We start from the raw sequence: 20,468 nt of genomic DNA, 5'->3' as shown, positions 1-20,468 counted from the left end.
CGAGCTTGGTATTTATCATACTTGGTTCAGCAGTATTGAAATCTCAGCAAGTGCTCACCCTTAACTACCCAGTATGCTTTTGTAACGTACCTGAACAGTAGTGTCCAACAGACACATCATCTAACTCTGGGGCATATGAAGGGAAGTAAATTTATTTTTAATGCAACCTATGAAATGAGGCTTTCAGCATTAGTCCATAGATGTCGCCAGGAGTATTTTTAAACCTTCCCAAATGTCTTGTTTTTTTTCGTCTGTCATCTGTCAACAATATTCAGTTCATTGTTTGTTACGTTCCATACAACAATGCATTTTTGTCGCTCTTAAAAATGTCAAATTTCGTGCCTTCAAATTACGATTTGCGATTGTTGATTTTCTATTATCAATTGAAGAAAAACGCTTCTCAAGCTCATCAAATGCTTATAGAACCTTATGGTGGACATGCTCTAAGTAGAGCACAGTGCTCCAGGTGGTTTGAAAAATTCCGAAGTGGTGATTTTAGCGTGGAGAACGAGGACCGTGGCCGGCCACCGAATTGCAAGCATTGTTGGATGAAGATGACGGTCAAACGCAAGAAATGATGGCAGAGCAGTTGGGAGGGACCCAAAAAACCATTACCAAACGTTTGAAAAACATAGGCATGATTTTAAAGGCCGGAAGATGGGTGCCACATGAACTGACTGAAAGGCAGCAAGAGAACCGAAAAACCGCTTGTGAAATGCTGCTCTCCCGGTTCAAAATTAAGTCTTTTTTGCATCGAATCGTTAAGGGTGATGAAAAATGGGTGTATTTCTCCAATCCCGATCAATAAACGATCGTATGGCCCACCCGACCACAAGCCAAAAACAACGGCCAAACTAAATCGCTTCGGCCGCAAGGCAATGCTGTGTGTTTTCTGGGATCAGCGTGGTATGAGTTGGTGCGAGCTATTAAAACCAGGTGAAACAGTTGACGGCGCACTTTACCTACGACAATTGGCCGATTTGAACAGCGCGATACACCGAAAACGCCCAGAATATGCCGATCGGCGTCACAAAGTAATTTTTCTTGATGACAATGCACCGCCACATCGAACAAGAGCGACCCGAGAATTGGTGGAGGCGTACGATTGGGAACCGCTGGTGCATGCGGCTTACTCACCAGACTTGGCGCCTTCCGATTATCATTTGTTTGCATCGATGGGCCACGCACTTTCCGAGCAGCGCTTCAATTCTCACGAAGAAGCCAACAAATGGCTCGATGATTGGTTTGCGTCCAATTTTTTTGGCGCGGCATCCACAAATTGCCGGAGAGATGTGAAAAATGTCTCGCTAGCGATGGCTATTATTTTGCAGATTAAATTTGTAACCATTTTTTGTTAATAAACGTTTCAAATTGAAAAAAAAAAAATCTCATTTCAAAGGTATATTAAAAATATTTATTGTTGAAAACTATACTTATATTGGAGGGCGTCTTCTTTTCGCCAAGAGCTCGCAAGTGGCGAATAGATGAAGCAACTGGTAGAAATAAACATATGTTGGCAACACGGGAAGGGAGCTGCCTTAAATTGCATGTGTCAGTAAGGCAGTGCGCTTAATGAGCTATAGCCATACTCGCTGGCGGCGATATATAATTGTTGTTGCTTTCGTTATTTTGCGAGCGGGGAAATGGCGAATAGAAGAGGCCTAGCGTAAGTTGGGGTATTGTGATATGGGGGCTAAAGTGATATACCCGCATATTTTGTTAACTATGCATGTCTATGCAAGGACCTTTCCGTGAGTACAATAGTAAAAGTTTTTAAGATGCAAAACAGCGAGGGGCATTAATGCTTAGTTTTCAATCAATGTGCGGTTGCAAATATTACAGTGTGAGCTTTCAATAAGGATTAGTCCGAAATTTACGCAGATACTTGATTCCGATGTTCCGTCAATCTGTTTAATTATAATTTAAGAAATTTTTTAAGATTCTTCATAATTTTTGCATTTCCATTTGTAACGTTACATCGAGCTTCCCGCAGTGATAAAGCAATTGATGCATTATTAGACACGGCACTGGGACGAATAACGGTATTTATCCGGGATGTAGATCGAAATAAAGCGAAATAATATTGAGAACTCATTTTCCGTAATGAAATAATGGAATGGAAGAAATTTGTTGATTGTCACACATCCGGATGTACCTATATAAGTCCCAATATTTTCCATGTAGTTATAGGTCCGAACTTTTTGCTAAAGCTTACCTAAAAATCCAAACGGCTCAAATAGCAATAAATGAGTTTATATGCACTGGTATTTATCCACTTGATAAAAACGTTTTCCAAGAAAATGATTTTATATCTCAAAATCACGAAAGTCAGTTGGAAGATACGAAATGCAGAGAAGAAAACATTTCAGAAGAACCAATTGCAAGTACAAGGTGGCGCAAAAGTAGCCTTGCGATGTTTTTTGGTTGTAATTAAAAAAAAAATGAAAAACTTTGATTCTTCTTGTGGATTATTTTTGTTTGGTCTTTTAATTTTTTTTACATCAAGTCGAGAATATGATGTCATGTAAATGGTTGATGCCAGTTGATTGCCATTTGAGCCCTTTTTATGGCATTTTCCATCACTATGGCCAAAACTTCCGGCGATAGGTCCCCACATTCTTGACGGACATTGCCTTTAAGAGCTGCAAGAGTCTGAGGCTTGTTGACATAAGCCCGCGACTTCAAAAAGCCCCACAAAAAGAAGTCTGGAGCGGTCAAATCAGGCGATCTTGCTGGCCAGTGCAAATCGCCAAAACTGGAGATTTGGCGCCCGGGAAATGCATCCTTCAGCATATCAGTTGAGGCACGTGCAGTGTGTGCCGTTGCACCGTCCTGTTGGAACCACATGTTTTCCAATCCCAATTCATCAAGTTGCTGCAAAAAGAACTTGTTGATCATTGCTCTGTAGCGCTCACCATTCACAGTAACCGTTTAGCCCGCGACGTCTTCGAAGACAAAAAAGGTCCGATGACTCCTCCAGCGAAAACAGCACACCATACAGTGACTTTGAGCGGGTGTAATGGCTCTTCGTGGGTTATACGCGGATTTTCTGTGCCCCAGAAGCGTAAATTTTGCTTATTTACGTACCCGCTAAGATGGAAATGGGCCTCATCACTCATGATTATTTTTGATGAAATATCATCTTCCTCTTGGTGGTGATTAAGGATGGCTTGAGCGTATGTTAGACGCGATTGGCGGTCAGCAGCTAACAGCTGATGCACCGTCTGGACTTTATACGGAAACATCTTCAAATCTTCTGCCAAAATTCGCTGTAAAGACCGTCGACTGATACCCATTTGCGTGGCACGTCGTCTGGTCGATGTCGACGGCGCTTCCATGACATCCTCGGCTACAACAGCAATATTCTCTGCAGAACGGCTACTCCGGGGTCTGCCACGCCTGGCAGCATCACGTGTTGTGCCAGTCTTTTCGAGGCGAGCGGCTAAACGTCGCAGTGTTTCACCAGTAGGCGTTGGACGGCGAGGAAATCTGCGACGAAATTCACGTTGTGCCAAAGTCACCGACCGATTATTGGTCAAATAAATAGTCAGCAATATTCCGCGCTCTGGAGTAGTGTAGCGTAACATTGTTTATTAACGTGTATTTCGCATGTGTTTACTACGCAAATGTCAAAACAGAACTGACATTTGGGGTCAATCGCAAAATGTATAGCATTTTCTGATAGGAGGATTACTTTAGCGCCACCTGTTACAAGTAGCGCAGCCATGACAAATTTCATTACGCGAAACAGACTGCCAGCTACAGACGTAAACAATCAGAAGCAACAGCATTAACGACATCACAATACAAAGTACCTTTGGCGGCAAGCATCAAAAATGCTGCAAAATGTAAGGAGAGGCACAAGAACTGAGAAAAGTACAACGTTCAGAAAGTCCACCTACAGGGTCAGGCACTCGAAGTATAACCAACTTCAGACCGCTCACGCAACTGATGTACGGGCATCAGGTGTCTTTTATTTGGCTAAATGACAGTCCAGAGTATTGTTTACAAGCGCGCGGAAGCATTTTGCCGAGAGTAAACGCGAAAAAAGACAATCAGTAATGCATTTCAAACGCAATAGTGTGATTGCATTATATTTGGCTGGAAAATCACAACCAGCGTGAGCTCGAGCACTTTAAAGTAAATAAAGTTTTCGTTTATCGAGCCATTGCTTATTACAATGATACTGGTGGCACCGCGAAACTCCATGGAGGTCATCAAAAGACTGCAACGTCACGTGAAATGGTTCAAAAAGTGATGAAGTGACTTGAGCGAAACCCCCGACGAAGTGCCAGTCAAATGGCGAAATAACTGAAAATATCTGACCGTAGCATCGGCTGCATACTGAAAAATGATTTCAAAGTTAAGCCTTATAAAATCGAAAAGGCGCATAATCTCACACTAAAGCAGCAACAAGTCAGACTTGAGAGAGCGAAGGCCGAAAGTGGTAAATTTCCGAACATTGTGTTTTCTGCTCATACGAGAATTTAAGTCATCGATTGGCAGGAGGCAGCACCCGCCACAAGTAATGGTTTGGGCCGCTGTAACGGCAGTTGGGCGTTCTCCAATCATTTTCATCGAGTCTGGCGTCAAGGTAAATGCAAAATATTATCGGGAAAGTATTCTGGAGGTTGAAGCCGTGGGCAGAGAAGCATTTTGGTGGCAGACCATGGACAGGACTCGGCACCGTCTTACAAAACTCGAGTGAACCAAGAATGTCTAAAAAACAACGATCCGAACGTCATAACGTCCACACAATGGCTCTTAAATTCAGCAGACGCGATTCCGTTGGATTATTCTCTTTGGGATATTTTGGACAGCAAGAGCCGAGTGAAAAGATTCACCAGTCTTAAGGCCATTGCCCGCGAGTGGGCCAAAATACCTGCAAGTCATATTCGGGCAGCTTGCGATTCGTTTCTGGACCCCCTCAAGTCTATAGTCAAAGCAAATGATGGTCATATCGAGCAAGAGTAATTAATTTGTATTAATTAATTGCTAAGGATAAGTTTCTTGAGTGTGCGTTAGTGAGGTGAGCCTGAAGCCCGAAGCTCTCAGCCTGATTGCGGTACGTGCAGCGGAAGTTTTGCCCACGATGTCTACAGGTACTACATTTAACATTATATTAAGCGCTAGAGTAGGAGTGGTTCGACACATCTCACTGATTCCTATGAGTGCAGACCTTTGAACTCTCTCCTAGTTAGGTCGACTCCAACCGTCAGTTTGCCCAGAGATTTAGTGATTGCCCCCGGAAGGGCGTTATTAAAAGGCGCCTCAATGCCGAGGAAGGCGCCAACTGTGAGTTCTTTCTGATATAGAGACTCCTCAATATCTTTAACAATTGTATACAGGGTAGATGCCACTGATCTGCCTTTACAGTAAGCAGGTTGGGTATGCAACAAACGCTCCCGAGAAATTTCGCTTCTTACAAATATGTGCAGTTCAATCAGTCTCTCGCGGGTTTTCAGCAAGAAAGATGAAAGGCTGATTTCCGGGAAATCCTTAGGGGATACATGTGAGCTGAAGTACCACTTCCATGGAATTTTTAAAAAGAACTGAATGTATAATCCAAAATCACTAATGGCGAGAGACACCTATACGCGTTTGACCGCTGAATAGTGCAATGTATTTTTCTTCTTCTTGTGAATTAGCGGGGTAGTCGTTGGGTGGGTCATGTCGTCCGAATGGATACAAACGCTCCGGCTCTGAAAGTATTCAATGCGGTATCAGCTGGTGGTAGCAGAGGAAGAGGAAGGTCTCCTCTGCGTAGGAAAGATCAGGTGGAGAAGAACTTGGCTTCACTTGGTGTGCCCAACTGGCGCCGGTTAGCACGAGAAAGAAACGACTGGCGCGCTTTGTTAAACTCGGCCAAAATCACGTAAGCGGTTAACGCGCAAATTAAGAAGAAGAAGAAGCCAAGCGCTTTTTAACTTGATTTTTCCAGCGCAAAGTAGGTATTTCCTTGCTTTGCTATCACCAGCAGGTAATGTGTCTAATATTTTCAAGCTTGCAGCATTTGCATCCAATGGTATGAAATGACCTAGTGCTCGGAGTAGCTGCTTCTGTATTAAATTTATATCGGCGTAAGGCTCATACAGCTCATCGTTCTATCGCCTGTAATATTCAGCCTCGCCAACGCGCAAAGATCCATAAATCTTTCGCAGAAACTTTCTCTCGAGCAATCCGAGTTGTTGTCATCGCCCTAGCTTCTGCACCATGTAATAGGACGGACATAATGAGAAACTTATTTAAATTTAAAACAATTTTGGGGTTTTTGTTCGTCGCAAGAGGACTTCCACACACTCCGGTGAAATTCAGTTTCAATTGGTAAGAATAATAAGAACAAAATGGTATATGACCACATTTGGGTATGAAGAAACGAGTACTTGAACTAGAACTGGGTAATTGGAGATTTTTTTCGGTAAATGATAGAGTGGACTGTTGGAGAACTTTTTCAATAACAGCCATGAAGCTTTCTCTAATATTCGAGCAACAACCAGGTATATTTTTTGGAGAAAGATTTATAAATAATCTAACACCAACTGAAGATTTTGAAGGCTTCTGAAATAAACCATCCCTTTGCAGATGCGATATAAATCGAGTGTATAAACTAAATTTTATAAATTTAATTTCTACCATCATCGAAGCGCACACAAACACAAGCTCACACCAACACATATGCACACTTACTCGAATAGACACGATTGTTGCTCTCTGCAAGTGAATTTACAAATGCAATGCAACAATTAAAATTATTTATCGATTTGTTAAATGTACAAAAATAAACTCTCTTGTGTTTTGTTATTGTTTTGACTATTATTGTTGGCCTTGTTGCTGCTACTGCTGCTGGTGGTGATGCATACATGTACAACGCTACACCTATGCACCTACACACACGAATGTCCACATACATACAGGTAAGTACCAGCAGACAATGGGGGTTGAGAAAGTGGATAGTAAAAGCTAGAAGCTCTCTCACTTAAATTTCCTCGCCAGGTTTTGCCACGGCTTTAGGCCAGCTTTAGGTGTGCGACGACGCGGGCGCAATGCCAAGCAAATACATGCATACATCTGTAGTAGAGAAGTGTGAGCGGCGTTGGGGTAAAGCAGCGCGTTGATGGGCGGTGGTGGGACGAGGTGCGAGTACAGTTCTATGCGAAAACGAGCTGCGAATAAAATGTCTCACCCAACACAAATCCATGTCTGTGTGGCTGTACGTGTGTAACTGCCTATACTGCCATTTGGAGAGTGCTGTCGTCACCGAGCAAGTGTGCGAGCGCTCGTGTGAGAGAGTGAGCGCCATATTTGAATAGCAACAGCAAGCAGTAGAACCGTTACAAACTTACCGTTACCCTGCGACAATCGCAATTATTATTCAATTGGCATTTGATGACAACACTCGGGATAACGGGACGGCTAGCTACAGCAACATCAGCCGCGTAGCGGCAGACGCAGACACAGACACAGCAACAAAGCCAACAACAATCAACCATCAAGCTAAACACTTACACCAGCAAATACTTTGAAGTGAGTGCGGCCGTCTGCGCTTGTTTTTTTGTGCGTGTGTGTGCGTATACGTGTGAGTGGGTGTTTGAAAGGAGCGTTGTTCTCGGCGAGTGGAGGAGCAACAAAATCAACAATTCGTTGGCGCCGCCGACCTCGTCCTCGTCGTGACTGAGTGCCGACTCTAACGCTACTATCACTATGACGATGATGTGGTGGCCAAATGTGACAGTGTGTGTTGTGGCGGCCATCAGCCAGCAACTGTGGCAGCACCAGAAAAGCTAAACGTTAAGAGCGTGCCACAAACGGATTTCCCGTAGGTAGAAGAGTAGACGCCATTTTTTCCTCAACGCTTGCGACATACGGCCGTGCTTGTATGTGGTCTATGTATGAGTGTGTGTGTGTGTGCGTGAATATAAGGAAAAATATATTTTATTAACGGCAGTGGAGAAGATTGCAGCGCCGCTCACTCAAAGGAGGAACACACGGCACAGTACGGAACACTTACTTTGGTTTTGGTAGTGTAATGGCAAAAGTGACGGGTAACGGTAACGGCGTCGGAGTCCGACATAATATTGGAGTCTGAGTGCGAGTCGGTGACGCTGACAGTGCCACACAAAACGATTTTTAAGGCAAAGTGTGAGAAATTGTTGTGCACAAAAAAAAAGAAAAATAAAAAATAAAAAGCAAACGAAGAAAAAATACTGATAAAGAAACGCCATTGGGTGGGACGCAACGCTTCTGGCGAGTGTGGTAACCTGCCGAACGGGCTTAAATACTTGTAAATAAAAGATTTGTTTGCATATTTTTTCACTTGGTTTGGCAAAGCAGAATGAAATAAATTTTAAAGTGCGTACAATTTCAGCAGCGTCGACGACGAATGCAAAGGAATTGTAACGAATTTATTGAAGTGTAAAATTCACAGGCGTGTGAGGACGGCGACAAGCCACAAACATGTCTTTGGCGATGTTGGTGAGTAGAAAAAAAGAGCAAACTTGAATTTTATATTAATTTACACATTTTAAGAAAATCAAACTAATAATGCATTCAAGCTATTTTCATCAATCTGTATTTACTTATACAGTCATTACGGTATTCATATATGTATGTACACATGTATGGATGTATATGCATATGCATTTATGTGTGTGTGTGTGTGTGTGTGTGTGTGTGCATGGTATAATCTGACAAAAATTTTAAAAGCAAATGATACAAACATTTTTATTGATTTTTCGCCAATGAAAAACATCACTGCAGGCTGGCTAGTTGGCTTTAGCTGCAAATAAATCGTCGTCAAATCGACTAGGCTGCCAAATGCTGCGCAGCTATTTCGTCTGCTGCGCTCAGCAGCATTCCCATAGACTTTTGCTGTTACATTCTTACATACATACATATACATATGTATGTGGATGCGTGTATGTAAGCACATTTAATAAGGTGGGCTCGAAGGCGACGGGCAGCTCAGGGCTGGCAGGCAAGTAGGCAATTGCATCAGAACGCTGCCATTTACGCTCACACTGCGCACTGTCTGTCGGCTGTCTAACGGTTTTTTTGTTTGATTATTTTTACTCAACTCGCTCAGCCCTTAATTTACTTTTATTTTTATGTGCTTACGCCACAACTCCTACCATTTATGTATATGTGTATGTGTGTGAGCGTATCTACCATGAATTTGCGCAAGAAGTGGGCTCACATATGATGGCCGGAAGTGGCAGCCAGCACTGGGCGCCCTAACACAAGCCTGAAAATGTATGGGTTTGTGTATGTGGGCGTGTGCGTATGTGCATTTTTAATCCACCTCCATTTGAAAAACTCTACACCAAACCATATCTTATTTGCGCCTTTGTTTAGCCTCTTATCCTTCGGTCATAAATTTTATCTATAACAATTTTTCAATGCAATTCCTTTGCATTCGGCAAAGCAGTGGAACAGCAAAGCAACAAAGCCACAAAGCAAATCAGACATTTGACACACATACCAGAGAACTTTTAACAACACATACTCGCACACACACACACAAACATACTCGCTCTAGCATTTACTCAATGTGCTGTTTATCCACTTCCTCTTTCTGCTGCTTTTCTCCTTTCTCTTTTGTCACATTGTTCTTTGCTGTTTTTATTTATGCGCCATCTCTTCATATAAACACACACACACTTCCACGCACACTCGCGTCTTTCCACAATTCTGCCAATTTTTGTTTTGCTCTACAAATTTGCGCCCACTCTTGCCATCTCACTCTAACGTGTTGAATTTATTGCGGCCACTTTAGCGCGTCTGAGTGAGTCGGCTCAGTTGGTAGTTTGAGCTGGTTTGAGTTTGTTTTGTTTACCGTTTAATTCTCTTTCATTATACGCCGCTCGCTTTGTTCGATTTGAACTTCACTTCTGTTCACTCTAAGGTGGCCGCTAGATGGCGCGCGTTTAGTATTTACGATTTGATTTTAAATTTTGTACTTTTGCGGTAGCGTTTTTTGCTTCGTGGATGGCGCACTGCAGTCTAATTGCCCTCTCGCATTAATTGAAGAATTTGTACGTATGCGCAGAAATAATGAAAAATCACAAATCCAAATTGGGGTTGTACATATGTATGTACATATGTGCGCTTGTATTGGTGCAAAGATTTTGTGTACTTGAAAATGTATCTAAATTTTCAATTTTTCAGTTTAATCCACTCATAGCCGAGAGATAGTCGAGCTGTCAAAATTTAATTTTGAGGAATTAAGCATTTAAAAAAAATTAAGCTTAGAAAATTTTATTTAACGAATTAAACACTCAGTAGTTGAAATGAACAATAATTGCCCAATATTTATATAGTACAGCTTTTCACATTAACCCTCTTACGACCGAAAGGAGGTTGGGCTTTCGGAGTTTATCTTGCGCAATTTGGCACTTTATAATTAAGCTCAAAAATATATCCCTAATTTATTTAAATTTTCAACATTTCACATTAACCCTCTCACAGCCGAAAAAGGGTTGAGGTTCTAAAATATACTTTGCAGAATTCGGCACTTTATAATTGAGTTAAAAGATGATCTCGCAATGTACCTGAATTTTCAACTTCCCATATTAACTCACTTACAGCCGGGTGGTGGTTGAGTTTTCAAAAACTAAATTGATGGCTAAAGCACTTTAAAATAGAATTCGAAGCTCTTCCAAAAATATGCTGCCGAACGGAGGTGAACTTCAACAAAAACATTGTTTTTCGAAACAAAATAAAACAAATACGAGGGTTACCTTTTATAATTTGAGCCCAATAATGAAAACTCAGTAAACTTGCAATGAAAATGGCTTGATTGTTTTTCAAAATATTCTCCTTGGAAATCAATACACTTCTGAATTCGCTGCAACCCATTCTCAAAGCACTATTGCCACTCCAAACAAAAATGCTTAAAGGCTTCAGGCGTTGAAAGTCATTGACCTCGTATTTTATTTTTCATATTCGGGAACCAAAAAAAACTCATTAGGTGCCAAATCAGAGCTGCAAAGTGGATAAACCATTACTTCGATCTTTTTAGTGCTCAGAAATTCTCTTGTGTGAGCCAATACGTGAGAGCTCGCATTGCCTTGGTGAAGGATGATTCGTCTTCGGCGGTTGGTTTTCCTTAATTCTCCGAAATCTTTTGACAAACAAATGGTAGAATAGAGTGTTTTAGTTTCTCTAGTGGTACAGTTGCCGCATTAAAAGATTTTCTAAAAAAACAGGTGACGATGTGCTTTGACGTGTTTCTTCCGCGAAAAACTTTTGTTGGATTAACCTCGTCTTAGACCATCCATACTATTTAATTGCTATTTAGTTTCCGGTTCATGCGCATGAATCAAAGATTCGTCACCTGTAACGATGTCATAGACATGCTTTCAAACACCCCGTCTGAATTTCTTAACATGATATGTTTCCTGTTCAACAACCGTTTATGGAAGGCCTTCCCCAAATTTGTCCTGCAACGAACAACGACCACGTTAGAAGTCGTTGTACCAGCGTTTCGCATTGGCTAAGTGCCGTCAGTCCAAGTCAGTCAATCAATGCACTCTGATCTCGACAATCCACGTCGGCAATCCTAATACGTTCGCCTCACACTAAAATTTCCAGGAGTTAATTCCATCTCTCGGGCGGGATGAATTTTTCAACTCACTGAAAGAAAAAAAAATAAAGCCCGTAAGTGAAAATGTTATACAAGGTGAAGTCCAAAATGAACAAGACTTTTTAATGAGTTAGTGCGTTGGAAGTTACATCCCTAGTTGACTTCCAGCGAAAGCTTGGTGACATTCGGTTCAGTGGAAGCGAAGTTTTTGCGTCTAAAGTGTCACATTTGAAATGAAAAAAGTTTATTGCGATGGTTGTCTATCTGGTGCCAGAGTTCATGAGTGGTTTACACGTTTCAGAGATGGTTGTGAGGACACAAATGGCGATGAACATGGCCTCAAAATCAGTAATCACCGAAAACTCCATCGAAATTGTTCGTAAATTTATCAAAAATGAACCGAAATCATCGTTGAAATTCATGGAAGCGCAGTTGAATATCTCCAAAACATCGGTTTATCACATTTTAACTGATCATTTGGGCTTACGAAAGGTGTGTGCACTTTTCATTCCGCACAAGGTAACTAAGGACCACAAATGGTTCAGAATTCAACATTCGAAAGACCTCATTAAAGAGGTGAGAAAAGACGAGAACTTCCTTTACAACATTGTAACTGGTGATAAAACGTGGTGTTTCCAACATGAACCTGAAACTAAGCGTCAAAGTGCGGAATGGATGATCCCAGACGAGCCACCACCCAAAAAATCGCGTTTGAAGAAGTCAAAAATCAAGTCGGCGCTCATTTGTTTTTGCGATTCCAAGGGAATTGTCCCCAAGGAGTTCGTGCCAGTGGGCCAAACCGTCAATGCAATGCGTCGCCCTGAATACCGCGTAGGAGGAAGCTGGCGCTTATTGCAAGATAATACACCATCTCTTAGTTCCACTCTTGTGAATGATTTTCTGACTAGAAATCGCATTTTAATCATCAATCACTCACGGTATTCACCTGATGTGGCTCCCTGTGACTTCCACCTATTCGGAAAATTGCATTTGGCCATGAAAGGAAACCGTTTTGCGTCCGTAGATGTCATGTAAAAGGTTTGTACCGACATGCTGAAAAGCTTTTAGATCGCGCAAAACAGTGTATCGGGGCCGAAGGGGACTATTTTGAATAAATAAACTCGAAGTTATCGGAACAAAGCTCCTGTCGTTTCTATTTTAGCTCAGTCTTGTTTATTTTGGACTTCACCTTGTACAACCTCTTCTTAATAAAATTAAAGTTAACTTCCTGTTAGCCACCTCTTTTAAAACCCTCGGTTGGGCACCCAGGTCTGGTATTTTTTCGTCCTGTTCGAGGATCCTTTTTAAAGGATGGAAAATTAAATTTTAGGAAGCTAAAGTCGAAAAAGTCTGACAAGACCTGGCTGCCTAACTAAAGCTTAATATCCCTTTCATGAATCCCCAACAGTTGGAAAAATATTTGCTTCAGCGGATCTAAGTAAAATGTCAATGCTACTATCACTAGGGCATGTGCTCCAATAAATTTGTTATTCAATTCTTCAGATGTTCCTCTTTCGTGGCCAACTTAGCAAACCATCTCTGGTCTTTTCTTCCTCCATTGATTTGATGGCTTTCTGGCTGTCCGCGAAGATATTTATTGTAGTTTTTGTTACGGTGTGTGTGTTAAGGTGCACAGTTGCCTCCTTTATGGCTAAGGCTTCTGGTAGACTTAAAAAAAACTACATACATAGCCTACTTTATTTTCCAGCTTGGATTCATCCGTGTAGAAATTTATTTCACCTCTTCTCCAAGGTCTTTAAGTTTGCCACTTTCTTCTTGACGGGATATTAGTCTTGAAGAGCCGGTTGAAAGTAGGTTTAGGGAAAGGGTAGTCGATGTCCTGGTTATAACTACTCATAGTAAGTAGCATAGAAGCGTGGCAGAACCGCCGGGGTCTTCCATAGCGCCATACTATTAAGTCTAAGCGCTAAAGCGGAGGCCACGTGTTTCCTACCAGATTTACAGCCGGCAAGTTGACTAGGGTATTCATCCCCATTTGATTTCGACCTTTTTTTGCATGCAGTGCAATGTTGGCTCTTTGAACCCTTTTCTCAAAAATGATATAACGAACCATTAATCCTTCTTCGGCATTTACACTTTTTCTGATTTTTGCTTTAATATGTTTTGAATTGAATAGTGTTTTACATTTTTAATAAAATCATAAATGTGTTTATAAATAATAGTAAAATTGTTTATTTTTTTTGTTTAAACATAACTTTATCTTTATTTATATCAATCTGATACATGACGATTAAATAAGGTCAACTGTCAACTCATTTTCTCAAAGAAAATTTATAAAAAGTAAAATAGAAATCAGAGCTACTTCTAAATACCGAATCTACTTCTCAACAGTGGAGCCAATACCAAACCTATGCCAAGGCTTAATAAAAATGTGCAACATTCCTTCGATTCACTGCGAAAATAATCATGAATGAATTTATGTATGCATGTAAATATGTATGTATGCCACTCAATTTCAGTTCACATAACTGCATCACACACACACACACACTCACACCAAAATCATAACAGCACATCCGCTTTCAAGGAAGCCCTACTGACTCACTGGACATTCACAGCAAGCTTGTTTTCCCCATCATTATCGATGCACTCCTCGAATCTCACAACCTAATTTCAATTTTCAACTCACTCAACAGGTTTCCCAACAAACAAAAAAAAAACATAAAACACAAAAAATAAAAATAAAACCAATAAAAGCTGCAAGAAGAGTAAACATTGGTAGTAAATCTGTATTGACCTTCTTGTGCTACACCACGGCATTATATCACTGTTACACACTCCTGTCAAGCCATTTGGCACACCACTTGGACATGGTCCGGCCAGACGAAACACAAGGCAAGCACTGCCAGTGTAATACAAAAACGCATACATACATGCATGTACATGCATACTAACATACACTCAAACACACAAACATTCCACACCAGCAAATCGTCAATCGAGCGCCACAAACTCGAATATTTACCATTGCTCACTACTGATCGCTGATCGCTTATTGCACGCACGCACGTAGCCCCGTCCCCCAGTCGGCTAGACGGGCATTCAAGAATATCGCTACAACAATAAATTCCATATTTATTCGTTACGATTTTCCTGCCCAAATTGTTGTGATTGGAGCGAAGGTGAAGTGGAGTAGATGGTGTAATCCCCTCAGGTGAATCTCATGAGCTTGTGAAACCGGTTCTGACGCATTCGATGCCTACTCGTACTAATGTTCACTGCGCAGCCAACTGCAATCGATTGAGGATGAACGGGGAACTCTCTTTATGTTCAGATGCTGCAATCATCATTGTTACTGTTTTTGTTGTTGTTGTTATCGTTCGTGATACTCATATTATTGCCGATCATTCACTAACTAGTTTTATACTCAAACTGTGTTGTGACTTTGATCATTGGACCTCATACGTACGTACGCCATACATACACACATACATACTTACGTATGCACGCTATTGATGACGAAAGTGCTGGAGAGCAGCTACCGCGAGTATATGAATTGGTTGTTTCGTTGCCGGTCCAACCACTTCTCTTGACGTTTTGCATCGCTTCTGTCGCCGTAATGACTTTCAATTTCACTGAGTAAGGTGATTTGCACTACAAGTTTTTCTACGGGTATTATGGAATTTCCATAACTAAATAGTACACTTTCAATGGGCCAGTGAGTCAGAGTGAGGTAGTTAAGAAAAACTGGAATACATTTTTCTTGAATGATTTTAGAAATGATAAATTGGCTTTTCTCTGGGTGGAGTGTATTTGTAATCAATTATTTTTAAATACATTTTTCAAAAAGCATCATAAGGGGAACTACGTAGCTGCTATCTATTGCAGTTGCAACTGTTTTCAACTTCTGGTAGGGGTCTCGCTTACTGATTGCATTAAGCAGAGATTGCCAAATTTTTTCCTCACAATCTTGAAACCGCAAGCAAGTTAATTTTTTCTCGACTACTTTTTACTGCTATCAAACGAACGGTGACGCTTGATTTTAGTGCCCTGAGTTATGACTATTGGTTCTTCAATGACAGACTACTAAATACTCTTATGGTCACATAATTAAGTCATTTCATCATTTCACCATATTTGCGTTATTTTTCATGCAGACAATTTTTTTCGTTAATTTTTTGTAAAATTACAGCTCATTGTATAACAAAAACCTTATGAATTCAAGCTCTAAAATTTGTATAAAATTGTCAACAATATCAAAAGAAATGTATGGTGCATAAGCTTGGATGATGACAACGTCCGATGAAGCGTCGCTTGCAGTGTTTGAGAGAAAGATTCTGCGGAAGATTTTTGGACCTTTAACGGAAGAGGAAAGCCTCTTCTGCGTTGGAAAGATCAAGTGGTCAAGGAATTGGCTTCATTTGGTGCGTCAAACTGGTGCCGATTAGCATGACAAAGAAACGACTTGCGCGCTTTGTTAAACTCGGCCAAAAGCGCGTAAGCGGTTAATTCAAGGGTAAAAAAATACAGTTTGTACAGACCAGTTAGGGTTAATAAGAGCTAAAAATTGCTACATATAATTATTAAATAAATTAAAAAAAGGGTTTAGAAATATAAAATTCATTATTTGACACCGAAAAGTCAAAGAACTCGAGATCTCATTGAATTCGCTTAGAGCGCAGACAATAGGAGAATTACGTGCATAATTCGTGTTAAGGAATTTAAGATGAAATGTAAATTATTGCGTAAGATCTAGTAGGGATATGAAAATGAATGCTCCCTAATAGGGATGAACAATCGATTTCTCCTTTAATTATACTAAAAACAAAAAACAGTGAGAGTGCAGACCTTCTACTCTCCAGAGATTTTAGTTAATTTAAATCAAACGGCAATTATAGAAAGGGATAGAATTTAAGAATTTTAACGACCTGAAAGCATATTTAGGAAACACCTGTACACGTTCAATTCTCTCAATTGCAAATTGGCCTAGTCACCAATTCTTCTTCTTCTTAATTGGCGCGATAACCGCTTACGCGATTTTGACCGAGTTTAATAAAGCGCGCCAGTCGTTTCTTTCTCGTGCTAACCGGCGCCAGTTGGAAACACCAAGTGAAGCCAAGTCCTTCTCCACTTGATCTTTCCAACGCAAAGGAGGCCTTTCTCTTCCTCTGCTACCACCAGCTGGTATCGCATCGAATACTTTCAAAGCCGGAGCGTTTGTATCCATTCGGACGACATGACCCAGCCAACGTTCTTTATACGCTGCGCTATGTCTATATCGTCGTAAAACTCATACAGCTCATCGTTCCATCGTCTGCGATATTGGCCGTTGCCAACGTGCAAAGGTCCAAAAATCTTACACAGAATCTTTCTCTCAAACACTCCAAGTGCCGCTTCATCGGATGTTGTCATCGTCCAAGCTTCTGCGCCATTCGTTAAGACGGGCATGATGAGAGTCTTGTAGAGTGTTAGTTTTGTTCGTCGAGAGAGGACTTTACTGCTCAGTGCCTACTTAGTCCAAAGTAGCACTTGTTGGCAAGAGAGATTCTACGTTGGATTTCAAGGCTGACATTGTTATCGGTGCTAATGCTGGTTCCTAAATAAACGAAGTCGTGGGTGCCGATACGCGAGTGCAACTCGTTCACCACCAGACTCATTCCCTTTGCCTTTTATCCAGTTTGAAGAAGGCAGAACTAACAGCGCGGTTGTTAAGGCCGATGATATCGATATCATCGGCATACGCCAGCAATTATACGCTCTTATAAAATATTGTGCCTGAGCGATTAAGTTCTGCGGCTCCTACGATGTTCTCCAACATCAGGTTAAATAAGTCACACGACAGCGAGTCACCCTGTCTGAAACCTCGTTCGGTATCAAATGGCTCGGAGAGGTCCTTTCCAATTCTGACGGCGCTGCTACGTCAACGTCATCTTGCATAGCCCTATTAGTTTTGCGTGGATACCAAATTCAGACATCGCGGCATACAAGTAACTCCTTTCCGTACTGTCGAATGCAGCTTTGAAATCGACGAAAAGATGGTGGGTGTCGATTCTCCTTCCAAGGGTATTTTTTGAAGATTTGGCGTATTGTGAATATTTGGTCGATGGTAAACTTTCCAGGTCTAAATCCACATTGATAAGGTCCAATCAGTTGGTTGACGGTGGGATTCAGCCTTTTACACAATACGCTCGCTAGAACCTTATAGGCGATATTTAAAGACTAATCCCGCGGTAATCCCGTCGGCGCCCGCGGCTTTGTTGTTCTTTAGCCGCGTTATCGCTTTTCTCACCTCGTCATGGTCGGGTAGCGGAACGAAAATTAGTCCAGATAGATGTACTCTAATTCTAATCTAGAACAAGAAAAGTGAAATGTAATTTGAGAGTGTAGGGGTGCGAGGACATCGAGCTATTACGTCGTATAAAACCTAAGATTCAGTAAGAAGTGGATACAACAAAGTTAATTATGACTATTGAACGAAAAATGGGAGTCAAAGATCACACCTAGATCAGACAGATTGAAGTAAAGTATTAGCAATACTATGAGATGACTGGAAAACATTTTGAGTTTTGCGAAAGTAACATGAAAACATTTCTGAATATTTAGAAAGATGCCAGAGTTACTGCACCAGCGAACGAGGGCATTAATTTCCGATTGCAACATAGGAACATCCTCAGTATTTCTAATCGCAGAAAATATTTTCAAATTACACAGTCCTGCGAAGGTGAGTTTCTAGAATGGCTGTACTTGTTTCTTGTAGTTTTTTATGCGCTGAAAACGAATCTGACCATAAAAATGCCCCATCACGTCAGGATTTTTGGTAAATGAAGCCTAAAAGGTCAAAAAATGGCCATTTTAGCCATTTTTGATAATTTTTTTTGGGATAGAAATTTTTTTTTTTCAATTTTCGACGAAAAGGTTGCATAGTACAACTCTTTAGCTTTAAAACCCATTTTTTGAAATTATTGTACGATTTTCTACAAAAAGTTATGACATTTTGAAATTAACAGTTTCAGTTACGCCAATAGACGTTATACCCAACGATTCTTTAGACTGAAACTGTTAATTTCAAAATGTCATAACTTTTTTTTTTAAATCGTACAATAATTTTAAAATATGGGTTTTAAAGCTAAAGAGTTGTACTATGCGACCTTTTCGTCGAAAATTGAAAAAAAAAATTTTCTATCCCAAAAAAAATTATCAAAAATGGCTAAAATGGCCATTTTTTGACCTTTTAGGCTTCATTTACGAAAAATCCTGACGTGATGGAGCATTTTGAAGGTCAGATTCGTTTTCAGCGCATAAAAAACTACAAGTTAGAAAAGGGCGCAGATTTTCCTTAAAAAGTAATATTTTCGATTGAGACGCATTTCCATAGCGACGCCTAAGTTAACAAGAAAAATTGTTTTCGTAAAGCAGCTACTAAATTCTTAGAATGCAACCGCTTAATTTTGGAGCGCCGACTTTCGGACAGACCTAAATAATAGCGGCAGCGTCGGTTACCTATCGAAGACTTCTTACGCCCATACAATTTGTATGAAGCAAACCGAAATAATGCGGCAACAACGCGTAGCGGTTGGGAAATCTGTTGGTAAGGATATTCACTGCAAAGGAAAGAACAAAGAAACGGTTAGTGTTGAAGGACGATTTTTGTTGTTGCTCCTTGATTTCACCTAACGCTGCCGCGCTTGCATATTTCAGTAAGTATGCAACCTTAGCATTAGAGGATTACAGACAGCGGTGCATAAATATATACATACATACATATGCATGTATGTATGTGGATAGGTACGGCAAAACAGAAAAATAGAACTGTGTGTGTTGCTCCACTAGACTTAATGAAAATGAATTATCGCGAATATCCCGCTGCGGTAAATTCCCAACGCGAGCGCATAATTCGCGTCGGTGTGTGGAGTCCTTAAAGTTGGGCAGCGAAAACGCGACGCTCGTCATTTAAATTTAGTTGTATCTTTTTTATTTTCACACCTTTTTTTTCAAAAATTAAGGCGTCAACAACGTTACGATAAACAGAAAGCACATTAGGGAGGTAGGTTGAGCTTTGTGTTTTTTTTTTTTTCAAAGTATATTAAACAACTGTATGTATGTATATGGGCATTACATTCAGCACAAAACATCTAACAATCAATATTTCAATTTACTCTTACTAATAAAACGAAAACTAAGGTGAATACACACAAAGTGAGTTCGCTGCAGCAACTGATTAGTTTCTTCCTTACGATTTGCTGATTTGAATGTCAAAGTGTGCTGTTTCTTTGTTGTTGCCTTATTTGTTTGTTTACATTCTCGGTGAAATTTCTACAATCAAAATACCGAATTGCAAAAACAAAATACAGTACTTTCCGCTAACTAGTGGCTAAGACGATTCAAATGATCGGTCCCACTACAGTCGGTTCTACGTAACCGAAACGATCGCTTCAGCAGCATTCCTCGTATATGTGTGGGAAATGTATATGTTACTACAAAAACGACAACAACGAATCAAATGAAAATGCACCGGCTGCAGTTTGAGAAAATACCACTTTGATCAAAAAGTTCCCGGAATACATTCAGAAATTTCAGAAATAATAGGCGGGCAACTAAGTTCTCGCTTTTTTTTATGAAAGAAAACAACGACGTAGAAGCATGACCGAGCAGTCCCCATGACTTTCTTTTCTTTGGATTGCTGTAATGAATCCATTTTTTATCACCCGTCACGATGCGATGAAGGAAATCCTTCCTTTTTTGCCGCTGGAGCAGTTGTTCAGAATCTCAAAATCCCTTGGTTTTAACTCATAAGGAACCCTAGTCCCCTATTTCTGAAACATTTCCAAAGCATACAATTGCTTGGGAATGGATTGGTGGGTAACTCCTAATACTGAAGCAAGATCTTCTTGCGTTTGACACGGATCCTCATTGAGCAATGAATGCC

The 20,468-nt window shown here is 40.6% G+C and overlaps 1 protein-coding gene across 2 annotated transcripts in view; it reads left to right on the top strand.

The window, feature by feature from the left end:
- Window positions 1-7,788: 7,788 nt before the first annotated feature.
- LOC129246381 (protein charlatan) overlaps window positions 7,789-20,468 on the top strand; it is a 78,505-nt gene continuing 65,825 nt past the window's right edge. Inside the window, exons 1-2 of one of the 2 annotated variants that reach the window (XM_054885154.1) lie at window positions 7,859-7,874; window positions 8,366-8,472. The gene's annotated coding sequence lies outside the window, so the exon portion shown is untranslated. Of the gene's footprint in view, window positions 8,473-20,468 lie in introns of both variants that reach the window. The other variant, XM_054885152.1, reaches the window with a different exon arrangement.

This window comes from Anastrepha obliqua, chromosome 4 (genome assembly GCF_027943255.1).
Source record: "Anastrepha obliqua isolate idAnaObli1 chromosome 4, idAnaObli1_1.0, whole genome shotgun sequence".
NCBI classification, from domain to species: Eukaryota; Metazoa; Arthropoda; class Insecta; order Diptera; family Tephritidae; genus Anastrepha; species Anastrepha obliqua.
This window is presented reverse-complemented; position numbering and strand designations above follow the sequence as displayed.